The sequence below is a fragment of the Aquarana catesbeiana genome, linkage group LG05 (genome assembly GCF_042186555.1).
Source record: "Aquarana catesbeiana isolate 2022-GZ linkage group LG05, ASM4218655v1, whole genome shotgun sequence".
Taxonomy (NCBI): domain Eukaryota; kingdom Metazoa; phylum Chordata; class Amphibia; order Anura; family Ranidae; genus Aquarana; species Aquarana catesbeiana.
In genome coordinates this window covers 56935471-56954598 of record NC_133328.1, presented here as the reverse complement: position 1 = coordinate 56954598, position 19128 = coordinate 56935471, and the positions used below count along the sequence as shown (strand labels likewise).

At 42.7% G+C, this 19128-nt stretch overlaps 1 protein-coding gene across 1 annotated transcript in view; it reads left to right on the top strand.

Annotated features, from left to right (window-relative positions):
- The window catches only part of LOC141144264 (phosphatidylinositol 5-phosphate 4-kinase type-2 alpha), a 196642-nt gene that overhangs the window by 124445 nt on the left and 53069 nt on the right, over positions 1-19128 (top strand). The gene's annotated exons all lie outside the window — the stretch shown is intronic.

Here is a 19128-nt window from a genome sequence, read left to right as displayed (position 1 = left end):
GCTAAGATGGCAGCTTCCTTGGCTGTGAAGGATAGGGGGGGTTTAGTTCCAGATTAGACCCCTTGCACATGGGCATCATAATTTACTGATGTTTCCTCAGGAACTATACGCTTGTTGAGTATAAGTGTGGAGAGGTGCGTTAAGTGTATAGATGAGTAAAATTCTTCCGCATTGTTGTAATATACTCATTCATACTCTCATAAACATGCTTATAGACATGTAAATGCATGTAAATTACTGCACTCTAATCTAAAATGTTCATTTTTTTTTTTTGTTTTTTTACGTCTGTGTACTCAACACTGTATTACTGATCTTTACTCAGCTGTGTGCATGATTCCATAGACAAGGATGCATTTCATTTTTTTTTTTTTTTTTTTTTTTTACTCCTGTGTACAAGAGGTGTTCAAGTGGTTGTAAAAACACAAGGTTTTTTTTTTTCCCTTCATGGGTTCTATGCATGAAGTTAAAAAACATGTATGCAGCAGCCCCCCCCCCCAATACTTACCTGAGCCCCCTCTCGATCCAGCAATGTCTACGAGAGCCTTGCTTGTCTGGGAACTTGCACTCCTGATTGGCTTTTGACAGCAGTGGGAGCCATTGGCTGCTGTCCATCACAGCCAGTGAGCCAATCAGGAGGTGGAGGGGCGGGGCCGAGCCGTGGCTCCGTGTGTGAATGAACAGAGTTGTGGCTCAGGAGCGCACCTACTTGGGTGCCCCCACAGCAAGCTGCTTGCTATGGGGGCACCCGGCAGGCGGGCGGAGCCAGGATCGCCGGTGTGGGACTCGAAGAGGAGGATCTGGGCTGCTGTGTTCAAAACCATTGCACAGAGCAGGTATAACAAGTTTGTTTTTTTTGTTTTTGTTTTTTAAACCAAAGCTTTAATATCGCTTTAAAGATTTGGAGTCTAGGGTTTGAATCAGAAAAACGCTCATTTAAAATTGGTAGGTTTTTTGGTAGTTCATTTGCCTATAGAAACATAGTGACTGCAGAAAAAAAGACCAACTGGTCCAAGTCTGAACCATTTTTTCTTTTTAAAATGTATACATGTTTTTTTGGGTTTTTGTTAACCTTTTTTTTTTTTTTTTTTCTGAGTATAGATGTTTGTCCCAAGCATGTTTGAATCCACTTATTGTTGACTCACAACCTCTGCTTGAAGTCTATTCCAAGCACCAACTACCCTTTCAGTAAAATACCTTCTAAGATTAGTTTGCACTTTCCTTCTGCTAGTTTGAAGCTATGTTCCTGTGTTCTTGATCTTGGCTTCATATTGAACCTGTCTCTATTGTATCAATACCTTTTTCTAAGCGAGGTCTCACTAAAGATCTATATAGGGGAATCAGAACCTCCTTCTTCTTGTTGGTGACCCCTGCAGAAAGACATCCCCTACCCAACAAACCTTTTATATCACTTACATAGAACAGGACCTAGTACAGAACCTTGTGGTACCCCACTAGTGACTGGTCCCTGTTCCAAATGAACCCCATTTACAACCACACTCTGGTATCTATCATCGAGCCCAGTGTTCTCAACCTTCTTCAGTCAAGGCACCCTCCAAAATTATGGACAGTCTTGAGGTGCCCCATTCTAAAATGTAAAAACTATTCTGATAGTTTTACATAATGCAGCAACATTAATACACGTAGGACACCCAACATTTAGAGGTGATTTTATTCTTCCAAAGCAAATACACTTTTGCAAACTGGTACTGACTAGTATTCCAATGTTTCTCTTTTCCCCTCAGTTTTTCTCCATTGCTTAGCCAATGAGACCCCAAAGCTGATGGAGAGAGGCAAGGGAGGGTCAAACAAGGATAATAAGCAGACAGCTGACATCCTCCTTATCAACTGATGTCATTAAGATGCCAGCAGCTAGAAGGTTGTAATGGTGTACAATGAAAACCCATGGCTTTGTGTAACTAAAAAGCAGGTTTCATCCATCCACCGGCTTGCATACAATTGTGGGAAATTTTTAGGCATTTTGCCAAGGCACCCCTGAAGAAACCTCAGGGCACCCTGGTTGAAAAAGGTTGCTTTAGCCAACTGCATTTCCATGGAACCACCCAAGGGTTTCGTAATGGTTATACAACTTTTGTATTAGGTTCCTTTCACACTGGGGCGGTGGGGGCGTCGGCGGTAAAACAGCGCTATTTTTAGCGCTGTTTTACCGTCGTTTTTGCGGCGGTATTCGGCCGCTAGCGGTGCGGTTTTAACCCCCGCTGGCGACCGAAAAAGGGTTAAAACTGCTCGCATAGCACGGCTATAGGCGTGGTATAGCCGCGCTGCCCCATTGATTTTAATGGGCAGGAGCGGTGAATACACCGCTCCTTCACCGCTCCAAAGATGCGGCTTGCAGGAGCTTTTTTCTTCTCCTGCCAGCGCACCGCTTCAGTGTGAAAGCCCTTGGGCCCTTGGGCTCTCACACTGAACAAACAGCAGTGGCTGTTTTGGGTCGGTTTGCAGGCGGTATTTTTAGTGCAATAACGCCTGCAAACCGCCCCAGTGTGAAAGGGGCCTTAGATCATGATGTGGAACTGTATCCAACGCCTTGCTGAAATCAAGATATGCCATGTCCATAGCACAACCCCAGTCCAAAAATTGTCAATGGGTTGCTCGGCACTGCTGTCCATAGAATGTCTTGTATTTGTTTTTGCTTTTTTTGTTCTAAAGGAGTACAAGGTGTTTTCTGATTGGATGAGGAGGGATAGTGATGTCATAATCTCCACCTTGTCCAATCACAGGTGTTCTAAGAATGGTGGCAGTGCCATGCTAGTGACCCCATGTGGCCAGTGTGCAGAGGGGAAGCCACCAAACATGAGCAGGATATGGAAGATTGTAGCTAACACTGTAGTAGCGCCGACTACTACAGCAATTTCCAGCTTCCCCAGCAGCAATCAGGTATGGTATATGCGTACTTCCATTGTGCCAAGCTGGATCAATGTGACTAAGCAATACAGCTTATACCCGGAGTTCAGCTTTAAGATATGGTCCTATCTATAGTGTGATCTTTTCTGAACTATTGTGGCGGGTCCTCTGACTTGTAACCGTTTCCTTGTCTTGTGTGATCAGTTTTTATCTGGGGGTCCCCTCTTGTCTTCTGCGTGTTCCTCGGTTTGTTTGCAGGCCGTTTTCACTCATCGCACAAAATAACTCATCAGTCCCCCCTTGGTCCTCCCGAAATAAACTCGGCAGCAATATTTCAAAGTGGATTCCTTGCAAATAAAAAAAATAAAAAAATAAAAAATTTCCGTGTTTTGTGGTACACATCCACGCCGGAGATTATTTGTTTTTTGTGAATTAGTTTAATGACAGTTTAAAGGATGTAATTAATCATTGGGAGGGAATAATACCAGCAGAGATACCGCTGCCGACTGGCACAGCTGGGCACCGAAAGAGCCGATCTAGTACATTTGTGTTCTCTCACTTCTAGAAGTGTCACGCTTTCCATTGTTCAGCTCATTTACAAGGGCCGGTATTTCCCATCGAGGTTTATTTGGGAAACAAGTCTCGTTTTGTTATATCAGCATGTTTTTATTAGAGATCATGATGGACGTACCAAATCTGCCAGGTTCGACAATTCGTTTAACTATTCCTAGGGCTTAAAACCTTTTGCGATCAGACCAAATTTTTGTAAGTTTTGGTATGTGTCCGTTTACATTTGGTTTACAATAATGCAGGTTGGGTACGTGTGCATAATCACGTGTGCTCCCGACTCGCACAGAAACAAGCTGCCCGTTGGCAGACACACAGGGGGTGCCATTCGTTTATAACGCATTGGCACCCGCTGCATGATTTTGTGCCTGCCAAACTGCATGGTGCCACAGCACCATGCGGTTAGGTGCGGCATGATTTAAAAAAAAAAAAAAAAAAAGAGTTTGGGAACGTCTTTGTTTCACATTTCTCACTTCTCTGCTGTACCCGCAGCACGTGTGCAAATACAATGCACATATGTAAACCAGGGCTGTGGGAATGCCTTGTATGTACATGGGAGCAGCCATATATGCCCAATGGGCAAAGTAACATTGAGGGCAAATTCACACTGCAACACAGAACGACAGCGATTCACAGCTCTGCGTTGCATGGCCCCCTTTTTGTTTTAAAAAACCCAAAAAACTTTGAAGTATACAAAACATACACTTTATTCACTGCAATGTTGGATGGTGCGATATGCTGTGCTGCCTGACAATGCAGTGCGATTTGGCCTGGTGTCTTTTAGCACAGCACACTGCAGTACAGTGCAAATGGGACAAATGGGAAGCAATTGTTTTACAATGCGGGAAATTGTTTGTCACCGCATATAGTGTGAATTGGCCCTGAGGGGAATTTATCAAAACTGGAGTAGATAGAATCTGGAGCAATTGTGCATGGCAACCAATCAGCTTTTATCTTTTTATTTTCGGAGCTTTAGGTCCTGTTCACATCTGGGTGTAGCAGAAACACAGGCAGAAACCTTTGTTTCTGCCCTCGTTTCCACAAATGGGCAAAAAATGGTTAAAAAGTGTAATGCGCTTGCGTGACAATTTTTCTTAATGGCACTCCAAATGGGGGTAGCAGTCATGGGAAAAAATGTACAACAAAATGTGCAAAAATCGCACAAAAATGCATGTCACAAAACGCACTTGGCTCAGTGACAAAATGTGGTACCTGTGCTGGTTTTTGTAGCAGTGGGAGGCTTGTTCAAAAAATGGGTGCTATTCTGAAAGCAAGCTGCAAAAAAAATGCAATGTGGGAGCATCGCTCAGATGTGATTGGGGGGCCTAACTAACCACTTTAGCTCAGGAAGGTTTACCCCCCTTTATGACCAGGCCATTTTTTGTAATACGGCACTGCGTTTCTTTAACTGCGACGCTGTACCCAAAAAAATTGATGTCCCCCCCCACATATAGGGCTTTTTTTGGGGGAGGGGGATATTTGATCACTGCGGTTTTTATTTTTTGCGCTATAAACAAGAAAGAGACTGAACATTTTTTACATTGTTATAAAACATGCCCAATAAAAAAAAATGTAAAAAATCCAATTTCTTCATCAATTTAGTCCAATATGTATTCTGCTACATGTTTTTGGTTAAAGAAAAAAAATCCCAATAAGCGTATATTGATTGGTTTGTGCAAAAGTTATACCGTCTACAAACTGGAATGCAATTATGGAATTTTTTTTTTTTTTTACTAGTAGCAGCAATCAGTGATTTTTAGCGGAACTGCGACATTGTGTCGGTCAAATCTGACACTGACGCTTTTTGAGGACCAGTGACACTAATACAGTGATCAGTGCTAAAAAAAATACACTGTTACTGTACTGAGACTGGCAGGGAAGGGGTTAACGTCAGGAATGTCAGGGGGTGATCAAAGGGTTAAATGTGTTCCCTGGGAGTGCTTGCTAACTGTGGGGGAGGTGCTTTGACTGGGGGGAGACAGAGATCTGTGTTCCTGCTTAGCAGAGACAAGCTCTCCATCTTCATAGGCGGACTGCCGTTCTGTCTGCCTAGGGAATGATCGGCAGGTCCCAGGAGACATCGAGTCCGTCAGACCGACTGGCTCCTGCTGTGTCCAATCGCAGCAGAAGCGGATCGCCGGCGGAGCGCATGCGCGCCCCCGACCTGAAGAAAAAAAATTGCATACAGGTATGTGATTTTGCGCTGAAGGGCAGCCCTGCCATGTGTGGGGCGCTCCAGAAGCAGCTGAACAAGCTGAAGATAGAAGCAGATTGGTTGCAGCTCCTGATTATCTGCCCTTATCCTGAGTTTATATAAGATTGAAGTTTTTCCCGATGTACAGAACAAGCCCCCCCCCAGCAGGGCTGAGAGTTTTGATTATCTGGAAATCAGTTTGCTGCGTTAGTCTTTCACACACAAGAAAAGCTTTTGAGCGGTTTGAAGTGTACTTGGCAGCGGGCACATGTCTCCGGTCTGATATGGCACCGCGGCGGGGTTAGTTATCACTTAGCCTGGGCAAGGCTATCCAATGAAGTTTCCATTGCTAATCTGATATCTTCTTTTGTTACTGGATTTATAACTTGTAGCATTTCACATAATCGTCCTCGCGGGGAGGGAAAAAAAAAAAACGTTTGCTTTGTGTTTCAGGCAATTAATGCCACGTGGCATCATAACTCGTACATTACTGTGCCCTGGACTGCTCCTTGGCTGCATGTGTGCCGGACTGGCGATGGGGTCCTTATGGAAGCACATTGCTGAAGATTATATTTAAGCTTTTCTTTTTTTTTTTTTTTTTTTTTTTTTTTTAAACACTCCGGTCAGAAAAGTGAAATCTGTTCAGAATTCGTCATCATGGGCACTTTGTGCCACGGAATTTTTTCATGAGTCCCCAGTTAGACAATTGTCCTTGGTGCAATACTCCTATAGTTAGAGGACCTGTCACTAATAATTTCACAATAGTTGAATGAGTAAGCCATTCCATATGAAAGGATTATTTAGTGATTTTGTTTTGTGTCTCTTTAAAGTTCTTTTCTGTAAAAGCAAGGAAGCAATAAAAAAAAAAATCTACAGTGCTTTGTTTTACTAAATAAAAGTGCTGTACCTGCAAACTACCTACAATTTTGGGAGAAGAATACGACATACAGAGTATCACAAAATATTCATATGATATACACATGCACAAGCTATCTATCTTCCCTAGCAAATGAGCATGGGCAATGTATGCAATAGCTATAGGTATAAACTAAGCAGTTACTTGAAATGATCTTAAAGTCTCAGGTTTATTATTTTTAAAGAAAAACAAACCGTCTTTAAAAATAATAAACTTGCCTGCCCTGTACAGTAGTTTTGCACAGAGCAGCCCAGATCCTCCACTTCTCGGGTCCCTCTTTGTCACTCCTGGCCCCTCCCTCCTGCTGAGTGCCCCCACAGCAAGCGGCTTGCTTTGGGGGCACCCGGGCCGAGCTGCTGCTCTGTGTGTCCATTCAGACATGGAGCCATGGTTCGGCCCCGCCCCCTCTCCCTCCTCATTGGCTCAATGACTTTGACAGCAGTGGGAGCCAATGGCACCACACTGCCAGCTCAGCCAATGAGGGAAACTCCTGGGCAGTTAAGACACTCCTGCAACATTGCTGGATCGAGAGGGGACTCGGGTAAGTATTAGGAGGGGCTGAGCGGGCCTGCTGCACACAGTTTTTTTTTTTTTGTTTTTTTTTTTTAATCTTAATGCAGAGCATGCATTAAGATAAAAAAAAAAAAACTACTGATTTTTCAACCACTTTAAAGTTTAAAGAGGAAACATTCTCCCCCTTTTTTTTTTTTTTTTTTTTTAGTTTTCGATAGAAGGGAGAGGGATTCAAAAACCCATCAGTTTTTATTGCTGTTTGTGTCCCTGTTGGGCAGTATCACCCTCTCTATTTGCCCTCTTTTCTTATTACAGGTACTTGTATAGCACTGTCAATTTACACAGCTCTTTACATATATATTGTACATTAATAAAATACTAGGTGGTGCTGCGCTAATCCTGGACACCCTCACTGAAAAACTTAGGGTGGTAATAAATAACTAAAAAGTAGTGTAAACAATCAGGAAGTGTTGGCACCAGCCATAAAATAATCGCACTCATAAATAATACGTGCTAAAAACAAATAAATGTGGTATACGTAATCACTAAAAATATCTCATCATAAATAGTAGCATTAAATTAAGCATCAATCCGTATCTGTAATCATGTGCATAAATAGGTAAGCAATAGTGTAAACAATCATCAAATCGTATCATAAAATCTAAGTGACTCAAAATGAATACCAAGCAGATAACACGTAAAGTGACATAGTGCAATGGTGAAAAAAATGAAAAATAAATCTAAATCAGTGCAATATTCAGAGATTGTCCGAATCTATGACAAGCAGTCTTAATAAGTAATGTGACTTGAATATTTTGGCATGCACCAAATGTGACAGTAAGGAAAAGTCCTTTTTCAAATAATTGGAAGAAATGGCAATAGCGTCCTAGCATGCAACAGTCGCTCTGCGGTGCTTGAAATAAATCACACGGTGTTCAACTTCGTGTTAAAACACTTATGTAAGAGATGGCCCCTTACCTTAAGGCAATAGGGCAAACGCATATAACCAGGGATCTTTAAAAGGGTCCTCCTTAAGGCAATAGGGCAAGCGCATATAACCAGGGATCTTTAAAAGGGTCCTCCTTAAGGCAATAGGGCAAACGCATATAACCAGGGATCTTTAAAAGGGTCCTCCTTAAGGCAATAGGGCAAGCGCATATGACCAAGGATCTTTGGGGGGGGTCCTCCTAGGGTGTAGAAACCTATCCTCACGGTCCTAGTTTCAGGGGGTGATTCCCTCGGTGGTATAGGGGGATATAAAAAACACAGGGAGCCCCAATAGTGTGATACTGTTTAAACCAGCAACTTTATTAGGTAAAACAAGGGTACTCACATGTAAAACAACAATACTGTTCCAATTTCCGACGGCTTAAGGTAAGGGGCCATCTCTTACATAAGTGTTTTAACAAGAAGTTGAACACCGTGTGATTTATTTCAAGCACCGCAGAGCGACTGTTGCATGCTAGGACGCTATTGCTATTTCTTCCAATTATTTGAAAAAGGACTTTTCCTTACTGTCACATTTGGTGCATGCCAAAATATTCAAGTCACATTACTTATTAAGACTGCTTGTCATAGATTCGGACAATCTCTGAATATTGCACTGATTTATATTTCTTTATTTTTCATTTTTTTCACCATTGCACTTTACGTGTTATCTGCTTGGTATTCATTTTGAGTCACTTAGATTTTATGATACAATTTGATGATTGTTTACACTATTGCTTACCTATTTATGCACATGATTACAGATACAGATTGATGCTTAATTTAATGCTACTATTTATGATGAGATATTTTTAGTGATTACGTATACCACATTTATTTGTTTTTAGCACATATTATTTATGAGTGCGATTATTTTATGGCTGGTGCCAACACTTCCTGATTGTTTACACTACTTTTTAGTTATTTATTACCACCCTAAGTTTTTCAGTGAGGGTGTCCAGGATTAGCGCAGCACCACCTAGTATTTTATTTATGTCCCTTTTAAGGTTCGGTCTGCACCTGATTCGGTGCATGCAGCTTTTCCTTAGTATTGTTCATTTGATTTTACACCTGTTAGCGCAGGAATAACCTTTCAATTTTAGTTTATATTGTACATTAACATCACTCCCTGCCCTCCGGGAGCTTACAATCTAAGGTCCCTAACTCACATTTATACATTCAAAGACCAATTTTAGACCGGATCCATCCAATTAACCTACCAGCATGTCTGTGGAGTATGGGAGGAAACGGAAGTACCCGGAGGAAACCCACACAGACAAAGGGAGAACATGCAAACTCCAGACAGGGTTGATGGGATTCGAACCAGCGACCCTAGTTCTGCTAGGCAAAAGTTCTAACCACTACACCACATTATTGAAAATCCCAAATTTTGGGATGTCTGCAGGAAAGTAGTACAGGGGAAATCTTCCAATGAGGACAATGGTTCTGGTGATCTGGGGTCCCCAAGATATTCCCTTCATTTGCAGGGATTTCCTCTCACTCCCTGTTTTAGCTAATGGACAGGAAGTGAAGGTTAATCTCCCTAATGGGACAAGGATTGCAAACCTAAACCTTTCAGGCATTATAACCCTCCCTTACTCTATCCAAAATGAAAAAAATATTTTTGCCTATAGCTCTACTTTAACTTGATTTTTCTTGGTGATGGCATTGCATTCCTTCTCTCCAGACTGCTCCTTGCTTCTTGGAGTTCTGCCAGAAAAGACTCTCTTCTTCCTTTGTGTCCATCATATGGCTGTGTTTCAAGTCCTTTTCCCTTCCCCCTACTCTCTGCCAACATCACTTCCTGTTGCCTGAGCTTTGTGAACCAGTCCAACAAGTTCATTAGCTTAAGAATAGGGGAAGCCTAACTTCTTAAAACAATACATGGTCCTAAAAATGTTGTTCCATATATTTCTGCTATAAAAATAGCCATAGGAAAACACAACTATTAAAAAACATTTTCTATTTTCTTGCATGAATTAAAAGAAAATGCTGCTGTTGAGCTGTCTGGCCTAGGCAAATTGATCACTAGAGTAACCAGTCATTAATGAAGAAAGGTATTTTTTTTCCCCCCCAAACTTGCCTATAGCTGCCCTAAAATCTGTTGTTTTTCTACGGGCACGGGCTTTTAGGTCTGCTTCTGGACTTGTCTGAACTCACCTGCCTTAAAGCGTATCTACTGTAAACCCAAAAATGAAAATATAATATGTTGCTGCGTTATTTTTCTATTTTTTGGGGCCTTTTTTTTCTGTTCTTTTCACCTGCAATGTGGTCAGCAACACACTTCCTGTCCTTGAGTGTCTCTTCTAGCTATGGAGGAGCAATGGAGACGCTCATGGACAGCGGCGTTGTCTGAAGAGGGTAGTGTTAGATGGTCTGGTTGATTTTAGATTGACTTGCATAAGTGATTAAAGTCTAAAGCTGGGTAAATGCTCATAGATTTTCTTTAGACTATTTCATTTTACGAACATTCATTTGATTTTTCCAATCAGTGGAGTGAACTTGTTTGTTTTCGAACGCAGGGATGAGAAAATTCGAAAAAGTAAGTGGAACATTTTTCTCAAACAAGTTTCTAAAACTACATATGCTTTTCTTCAGTTAAGTCCATTCACTTCAAAGCGAATGTTAAAAGCAAACAAAAATGAATTGCTTTCCATCAAATGTACTGAGAATTTTTGAGCGAATGTTCATTTGAAAATCTTCTAGTGTATACCCAGCTTTACTCCAGCTAACACTTTTTAGGCAGTTTAAAGGTTTTACATGAATAACAGCTGATCATTGTAATCACCCCTGTCAGTGGTAAATGGTTTGTCCTCCAACTGTCACTTTTACTGGACAGCTATGTTAATGAAAGTTGAAAATTAACATATGTATTGGCAGGATAAACCGGTGAACGAAAAGCAAAGAAATGCAACCACCACATTGAAGTACTGGTAAAATGCAGTATATTAAAATTTTGGTTTAGATGCACTTCAAAGGGTGTGTAACCCTACATTTTGATTTTCTGCCAACCCCCTATTTTTAGCTTCCACCCTGCACTGTATAAGTGTTTATTGGAAACGAAGACTCTAAATACATTTTTTGTGATGTATCTTCAGACCGGTCACGTGACTCCCAGCCTCTCTAATACTCCGATCCAGGGCTACAGCAGGAGGAGCCAAGCTCTCCCTCTGACGTCAGCTGGGAGTCACGTGACCGCCGAGCTGCCCGCTCAGCTCCTCCCACTGTAGCCCTGCATCGGAGTATCAGAGTGGCCGGGAATCACGTGACCTGTCTGAAGATACATCAGAAAAAGGCATTTAGAGGCTTTGTTTCTAATAAACAATTATACTGTGCAGGATGGAAGCTTAAAAAGGGTCTGGCAGCGAAATTTTACAGGGGTGGGGGAAGAGAGTGAGACGCAGACTCTCGAGCTGACAGGCAGGGAGGGGAGGGGGGAGAGCACAGAGGAGACACAGCGGCAGGTAAACTAACCATGGTGTAAGGGCTCAACAGCCTTAATAAACTGTGGTCAGTTTACAGGGGGGAGGGCAGAATCTGGCAGAATCAGCCAGGTATTTTACAGCTTCCAGAGGGGCAGGTTAGATGGCACAAGCACTGTGCTGTTTAACCTGCTATAAGTAAACAGGATCTCCTCCCCTCCCTCCTCATGCTCCCTCCTCGTCCTCCCCTCCCTCCTCCCCCCTCCCCCCCTCCCACCTTAAGCTGTCCATACACGTTTAACTTTGGTACATTCAGCCTACCCATACATGATTTGAATCTCACAGTGGTGTAGTGGGTAGCACTCTCACCTAGCAGTAAGAAGGGTCGCTGGTTCGAATCCCGACCACGACACTACCTGCCTGGAGTTTGCATGTTCTCCCTGTGTCTGCGTGGGTTTCCTCCGGGTACTCCGGTTTCCTCCCACACTCCAAAGACATGCTGGTAGGTTAATTGTATCCTGTCTAAATTGGAACTAGTATAGGTATGACTGTGAGTTAGGGACCTTAGTTTGTAAGCTCCTTGAGGGTAGGGACTGATGTGAATGTATAATATATATGTAAAGCGCTGCGTAAATTGACGGCGCTATATAAGTACTTGAAATAAATAAATAAAAATAAATAAATCTTGGCCGGTACCTGCTGATCCATCCGATATTTGAGCCATCTATGGCCAGCTTTAGTTATATGTGCTGTGTCCACTGATCCCATCGCACTGTGCATGTAATATGACACTATCAGAACTACAAATGGTAAATATTGTAAACCCGTACAGACAAAGCTCTCCAAAGTACTGTATCTTATTAACGCGGTGTAGGTATTTGCCTTCCAATCATTTGTGTACGTCATTACAAAAGTTTTATCTGTTTGTGTTATCTGCATTGCGTACCCTTGCTTGTATCATGTTGTACAGAACCACAGGAAATGATAACAGTGTATAAATCATCATGATAATATGATGAGTAGCAACGTGTGGAATGGCTGGTGTGACCTTCCCCCAGTTTAAAGCTGAATTTCACTCTCTCAATCCACATTAACTCTTTTTAATCCTTCCAATATAGAAATGTTTTGCCCTTGGGACTTTAAATGAGGTGTGACATTGGTATTAATTAAATAAAAAAACAGATTTATTTGTTCACACAGGATCTACGGTAGCAAAAATCAGATGCCAAGTATATGAACAGATTTGTAATGTTGTACACATAATAATGCAGTACAATATGATTTTCCATGCTAAAGGTCCAAGATAAGTACAAGAATGCATCCTAGTGACCGACGCGTTTCGAGAACACCTATTCATTTCCTCAGGGGTTGATGCAAACTTGATATCTATAAGGTAAAAACTGTATAATAGAGAAGGTAAATTAATTGTACAGGGTCAAAACGTTAAAGGACCGCTACATTGTGCCCATACTTACAAAACTGTTAGAGGGAATACACATGCTCATATTCACTGGACTACCGCTGAAAAGGTCTGTCCCGGGAGTTGTGGGTGTAAGATCCAAAAAGGCCCTGTAGGCCAAACAGGGAGAACGCGGGCCCAAATCAACATAATGGCCTCCATGATGACTGTGAAAGACATATTAAAATTTTTTTTTTTTTTTTTAAATAACAAGCATGTTATACTTACTTGCTCTGTGCAGTGGTTTTGCACACAGCAGCCCGGATCCTCCTTTTCTCTGGTCCCTCTCCAGTGCTCCTGGCCCCTCCCTCTTGCCGAGTGCCCCCCATACCAAGCAGCTAGGGGGGCACCCGAGCGGAGCCACTGCTCTGTGTGCCCTTTCAGACATGGAGCCATGGCTCGACCCTGCCCCCTCTCTCTCCTTATTGGCTCACTGACTTTGACAGCAGCGGGAGCCAATGGTGCCCGCTGCTGTGCCCCCGCTAATAAGGTGGGAGAGTCCTGGACAGTCAAGATTCTCGTGCAACATCGCTGGATCTAGATGGGGTTCGGGTAAGTATTTACATAGGAGAGGTTGAAAAAAGACCATCAAGTCCAACCTATGTGTGTGATTATATGTCAGTATTACGTTGTATAACCCTGTATGTCAGGTGCTTATCTAATAGTTTTTTTAAACTATTGATGCCCCCTGCTGAAACCACCGCCTGTGGAAGGGAATTCCACATCCTTACCGCTCTTACAGTAAAGAACCCTCTACACTGTTTAAGGGTAAACCTCTTTTCTTCTCATTTTAGCAAATGGCCACATGTCTTATTAAATTCCCTTTCACAGAAAATATCCCTATTGTGGGGTCACCAGTACGGTATTTGTATATTCATATCATATCCCCTCTCAAGCGTCTCTTCTCCAGAGAGAATAAGTTCAGTACTTGTAATATTTCTTCATAACTAATATCCTCCAGACCCTTTTCTAGTTTTGTTGCCTTTCTCTGGACTCTCTCCAGTTCCAGTACATCCTTCCTGAGGACTTGTGTCCAGAATTGGACAGCATACTCCAGGTGTGGCCGGACCAGAGTCTTGTAGAGCGGGAGAATTATCATTTTATCTCTGGACTGGGGGGGGGGCTTCTGCATACAGAAGGTTTTTTATATGAATGCATAGAATGCATTCAGATAAAAATCTTTCTGCCTTTACAACCCCTTTAGGGCTTGTTCACACTTGCTAAATTACTGACGCTCAACAAACGCGCCTATAGTGTTTGTAAAGCGTTAGTATGGAGGTCAGACAGGCGTCAATGAGCTTTAGAATGAGGTGTTTTACAAGCGTTAAGACGCTCCCTAAACGCCCTATGCGCGTTTTCGTATCGTTTGCGCGTTAAAACTGTTACACAATGGAAAGTGACAGATTTTAACGCTCTGCAACCGCCCCAAAACCGCGTCGAAAACGCCTGCCCAGCATTTGCAGGGCATTACCATAGACTTGAATGGGAGGCGTTGAAAAGCTTCAACGCCTCCTGACTCGACTTTAAGCTTCAATTTTGAAGCGAAGCGACGCTAACGCTTCATGTTTTTGTAATGTGAACAGCATAATGTGATGTCTATTGAATCTTGTGCCTAGGCCTGTTCTTAAGCCTTAGGCCTAAATTCAGCCTTAAGATGACCATGGCTAGAAGTGCTAGGAGGGTGTTTAGTTCCAGTTTAAGTCAAGACATTGCAAAACACACCACTAAGGTCTAGTCAAGAAGGATGTTGGAGTCAGCCAGCTTGCTTATTTACATAAAGGACACTGCCAAGAGAGGTCTGCCCATCAGAAAAGTAGAAGGGAATAAGTATTACAGTGTCAATGTAGAACGTGATGTGAACAATTTATTTAAAGGAGAAGCATGGCCAAAGCTCCTTTGGTCATACTTCTCCTGTGGGTAACACAGGTTCTGCTCTCCTGTGACCCAGATTCAGCTGACACCGGTGTGTGTGTGTGTGTGTGTGTGTGTGTATATACGCTATATTAAAAAAAAAAAAGTATTGGGACACCTGCCTTTACACAAACATTAATGGCATTCCAGTCTTAGTTCGTAGGGTTTAATATTGAGTTGGCCCACCCTTTGCAGCTATATAACAAGCACTGTTGTTGGATGAGAAGGCCCGGCTCAGTCTCCGCTCTAATTCATCCCAAAGGTGTTCTATTGGGTTGAGGTCAGGACTATGTGCAGGCCGGTCAAGTTCCTCCACCCCAAACTCGGTCATCCATGTCTTTATGGACCTTGCTTTGTGCACTGATCCAAATCATTTGGTGGGTGGGTGGGGGGGGGGGGTCATGGTATGGGGTTGTTTTTCAGGGGTTGGGCTTGGCCTCGGCCTCTTAGTTCCAGTGAAGGGAACTCTTAAGGCGTCAGCATACCAAGATATTTTGGCAATTTCATGCTCCCAACTTTTGTGGGAACAGTTTGGGGATGGCCCCTTCCTGTTCCAACATAACTGCGTACCAGTGCACAAAGCAAGGTCAATAAACACATGGATGAGCGAGTTTGGGGTGGAGGAACTTGACTGGCCTGCACAGAACCCTGACATTAACCTAATAGAACACCTTTGGAATGAATTGGAGCGGAGACTGCGAGCCAGACCTTCCCAACATCAGTGCCTGAACTCACAAATGGGCTTCTGGAAGAATGGTCAAACATTCCCATAGACACACCCCTAAACCTTGTGGACAGCCTTCCCAGAAGAGTTGAAGCTGTTATAGCTCCAAAGGATGGGCCAACTCAATATTGAACTCTACGGACTAAGACTGGGATGCCATTAAAGTTCGTGGGACGCCTGCCTTTACACGCACAATACTTTTGAAAATATAGTGTGTGTGTGATCTCTATCTCTATATCTCTTTCGTCCCTGAGTTACGAACAGGTTGGGGACTGCCGGTTTGTTCTTAAGTCGGAAATGTTCGTAAGTCGGAAACGCATGCGCAGAACGGCAAAGATGTCGTTTTCCGATGTTCTGTCAAGTAGCCGCACAGACGTCATTTTTCGAGATGCCCGTCGTCAAAGTGCCCGCGCATGTGCAGAACGTCACACCGCCTCCCGTTCGTAAGTAGGAGTCGTTAGCAAGTCGGAGGTTCGTAAATTGGGGACTGCCCGTGTATGTATGTATGTGTGTAAATATATATATATATATATATATATATATATATATATATATATATATATATATATACACACACTTAGGAAAAAAATCACCTGAAGAAGTACCTACCTATCACAGATCCTCTCATTTAAACAGAGCACATTATTACTTTTAACATTGTCTACAGTGCTTTGAAGACTTCCATACAACAAATGAAAGACAACGCTCACAGAGCCTGTGTGAGCTTTATGGTCACAAAGCAGCACCACATTTGCCCACCAGGTGGCGGTAGGGTGAAATGTAATTGCGGTCAATGCTTTGAGCATAGATTGCATTACATTACTGCTTTGCAGTAATATTTTAAATCTTCTACTACCGCACAACACCTTCAGTAAATCTGGGTGTTGAGCCCTTACCCAGAATTCTCCATGCATTGTTTAGGCTCCTTAACTTGCCTGTGTGCATTGTAGACACTTTGTACACAGGATGAAACCTCCTAGCTCTATTCCCCCGTAATCTCTGTGTTGGTTCTTATAGACACTTAACACCTGGCAGTCATCTGTAAAATGTACTTTTCTGAATTTGGCTCTCTTTCCTTGTTTTGTGCATGTTTCCAGTCTACCTACCATGTTCAGTGTCCCACAGTCCCGTTGGACTTTGGTAGGTGGTTCAATAAGTTGCATGATGGGCCTCAAGGAGCGAAGTCTGAAGAGTGGTGCTCCATTATAAAATTGGTGTGATGGGGGTGATAGAGGTTGCCAACACCAGCTCTTCAGATGATTGTCACCTAATCTGACCAGCTGTCATCTTATGTATGTGTGTTTTCCATCAGGTTCTTCTTGTCCAGCCTGTGAACTACAAGTCACCTGTTAATATAGTAGCTGCAGACACCGTGAGATGGTTTTTCTTCAGAGTTCACAGCTCAAGTTCTTGGAAGCTTTCCAGTCTTCTAATCTTGAACACAACCCTTCTCAACCAGGGTTCCGTGGAACTCTAAGGTTACTTCAGAGGTTCGTAGGGGTTCCATGAGCAATAAACAATTTCTGCCTCTCCGATAAGTAAACACAGACAATTGGGATCTTTTTAGCTACAGAGGGTCTTATTTTGAAACCTATTAAGACCCCTTTCACACTGAGGAGTTTTTCAAGCGCTTTTGCTTTTAAAAAAGCACCTGAAAAGCTCCCGAAAACTGCTTCCTATTAAAATCAATGGATGCTTTCACACTGGGGCGGTGCGCTGGCGGGGAGGTGAAAAAACTCCTGCAAGCAGCATATTTGGAGAGCTAAAAAAAAAAAAGTGCCCTCTCCATTGAAATGAATGGGAAGAGCCTGAAAAGTGCTTCAAAGGTGCATTCCGGTCATCCATTTGCTCCTGGGAGATGAATGTCCTCAATCCCAGGAGTCAATGGGCATGGCTGGCTGGTAGAATTGCATTGTTTCCGCACAGGAAATGATGCGATGCAAGGCGGCGATGAGCACCGAATCCCGGAAGAGAGACCCAGCGGGCTTCACATGCCCATAGTCAGGATGGCCGCGCTGTGCAGAAGGAGAACCAAGTTATCAATACTGCACAACTATAGAAAAGGGGACACTTTGAAAGATAGCTGATTGTGAAAGAATGAGCGGTGACTATAACGGAGGTAATTTTATCTTAAAGAATAAAAAACGTCCAGAACTCTGCGTTAAGGCCCCATTTATACCTCGTCGTTTTTGTAGCTTGAAGCTCTAAATCGCCGGAGGAGAAAAAAAATCAATAATTCTTTATGGAGATGGTTAACATCCTCACTACCAGTCGCCTGAAGCTAAACAAAGTTCTGGAGCTTTTTTTGTAGCTAGAATCGGGCAGATTGGTGCATTTTTTTTAATTGTCTTTTGTTCCATGGAAATGCTTGATTTGAGCGTTTTCGAGCATTTTGTTGTGTGTTTTTGAGCGTTTTCTGATCAAATGCATTAAATTAAAATTCTTAAAATCCCCAATGCTTAACTCTAATATTAACCCCTAATCCTGAACCCCCGAACCTAATATTTACCCCTAACCTAACAAAAATAAACGAACCCTTACATAAAAAATAAAAAAATTAAAAAATCAGGCTCAGGTGTAAATGCAGCCTTAGGGCCACTACAGGAGGATGGCTCCAGGTTGTGTAACTGAAGCCCGCAATGTTGTCTCCTAGCTCCGTTGTCTGCCATTGTTCATAAAATGTGAGCTTAGATCTGGTTGGTCGCTCTGAGCATGCACAGACACTTCTCTCCCATTGTTAGAACTCCGTTTCATTGTATCCTGTTATAGAATTCACTGGAAGCTTTTGCTCTGGGCTCACTTCCAGGATATTGAGAAAGTCCAGGGACTCAATTTTCTCTGCCTTGCACTTCTATTGTATCCTGTTTATCTTTGATCAGAAGGATGACCAGGAAGGTCAGCTGGAGCGGGAGCTGTGGCTTAGGAATGTGCACATTCCACAGTTGGTCTGACCATGGAAGTTCAGGAAGATGCGTCAATGGGACCTTGTGCATTATTGTATTCAGAACCGTATAATATTGAATCACCTACTCGTCTCGCCACCTACTATGTCCATTTAAGGTGCTCAGGAGTCTTCCTCTACCCTGATAGGGTGCTCAGGAGTCTTCCTCTACCCTGATAAGGTTTTCAATAGCGAAGATGCAGCAATAGGAGGGAGACTTCACAGGGCAGAAACCCTTACTGGGAATGTTTGCATCTGAAATTAGAGGTTTAAAATATAACCAAGGGCAAAACTTTTTTTTTATATAGAGTCAAAGGGGATTGAAACACCTGTCGGGGTTTGTATCACTGTCTGTGCCTCCATTGGGGAGATTCATTCTATTTTGTCTTATCTACCATTATCACCAAAAGTAAAAGAAAATCCCTAATTTTGGGTTGTCCCCAGAACAGTAATAGAGTAATAGAATATCTTCCAGTGGGGACCTTGATGACCACCGGGGATTTACTCACTTTGCAGTTTTTGCTCTGAGACAGGAAGTGAAGGGAAATCTTCCCATTGGGCCACAGATGGCCCAATGGGAAGAAAAAAAGAAAAAAAACCTGATAGGGGTTATAACCCTTCCTTGTTCTATC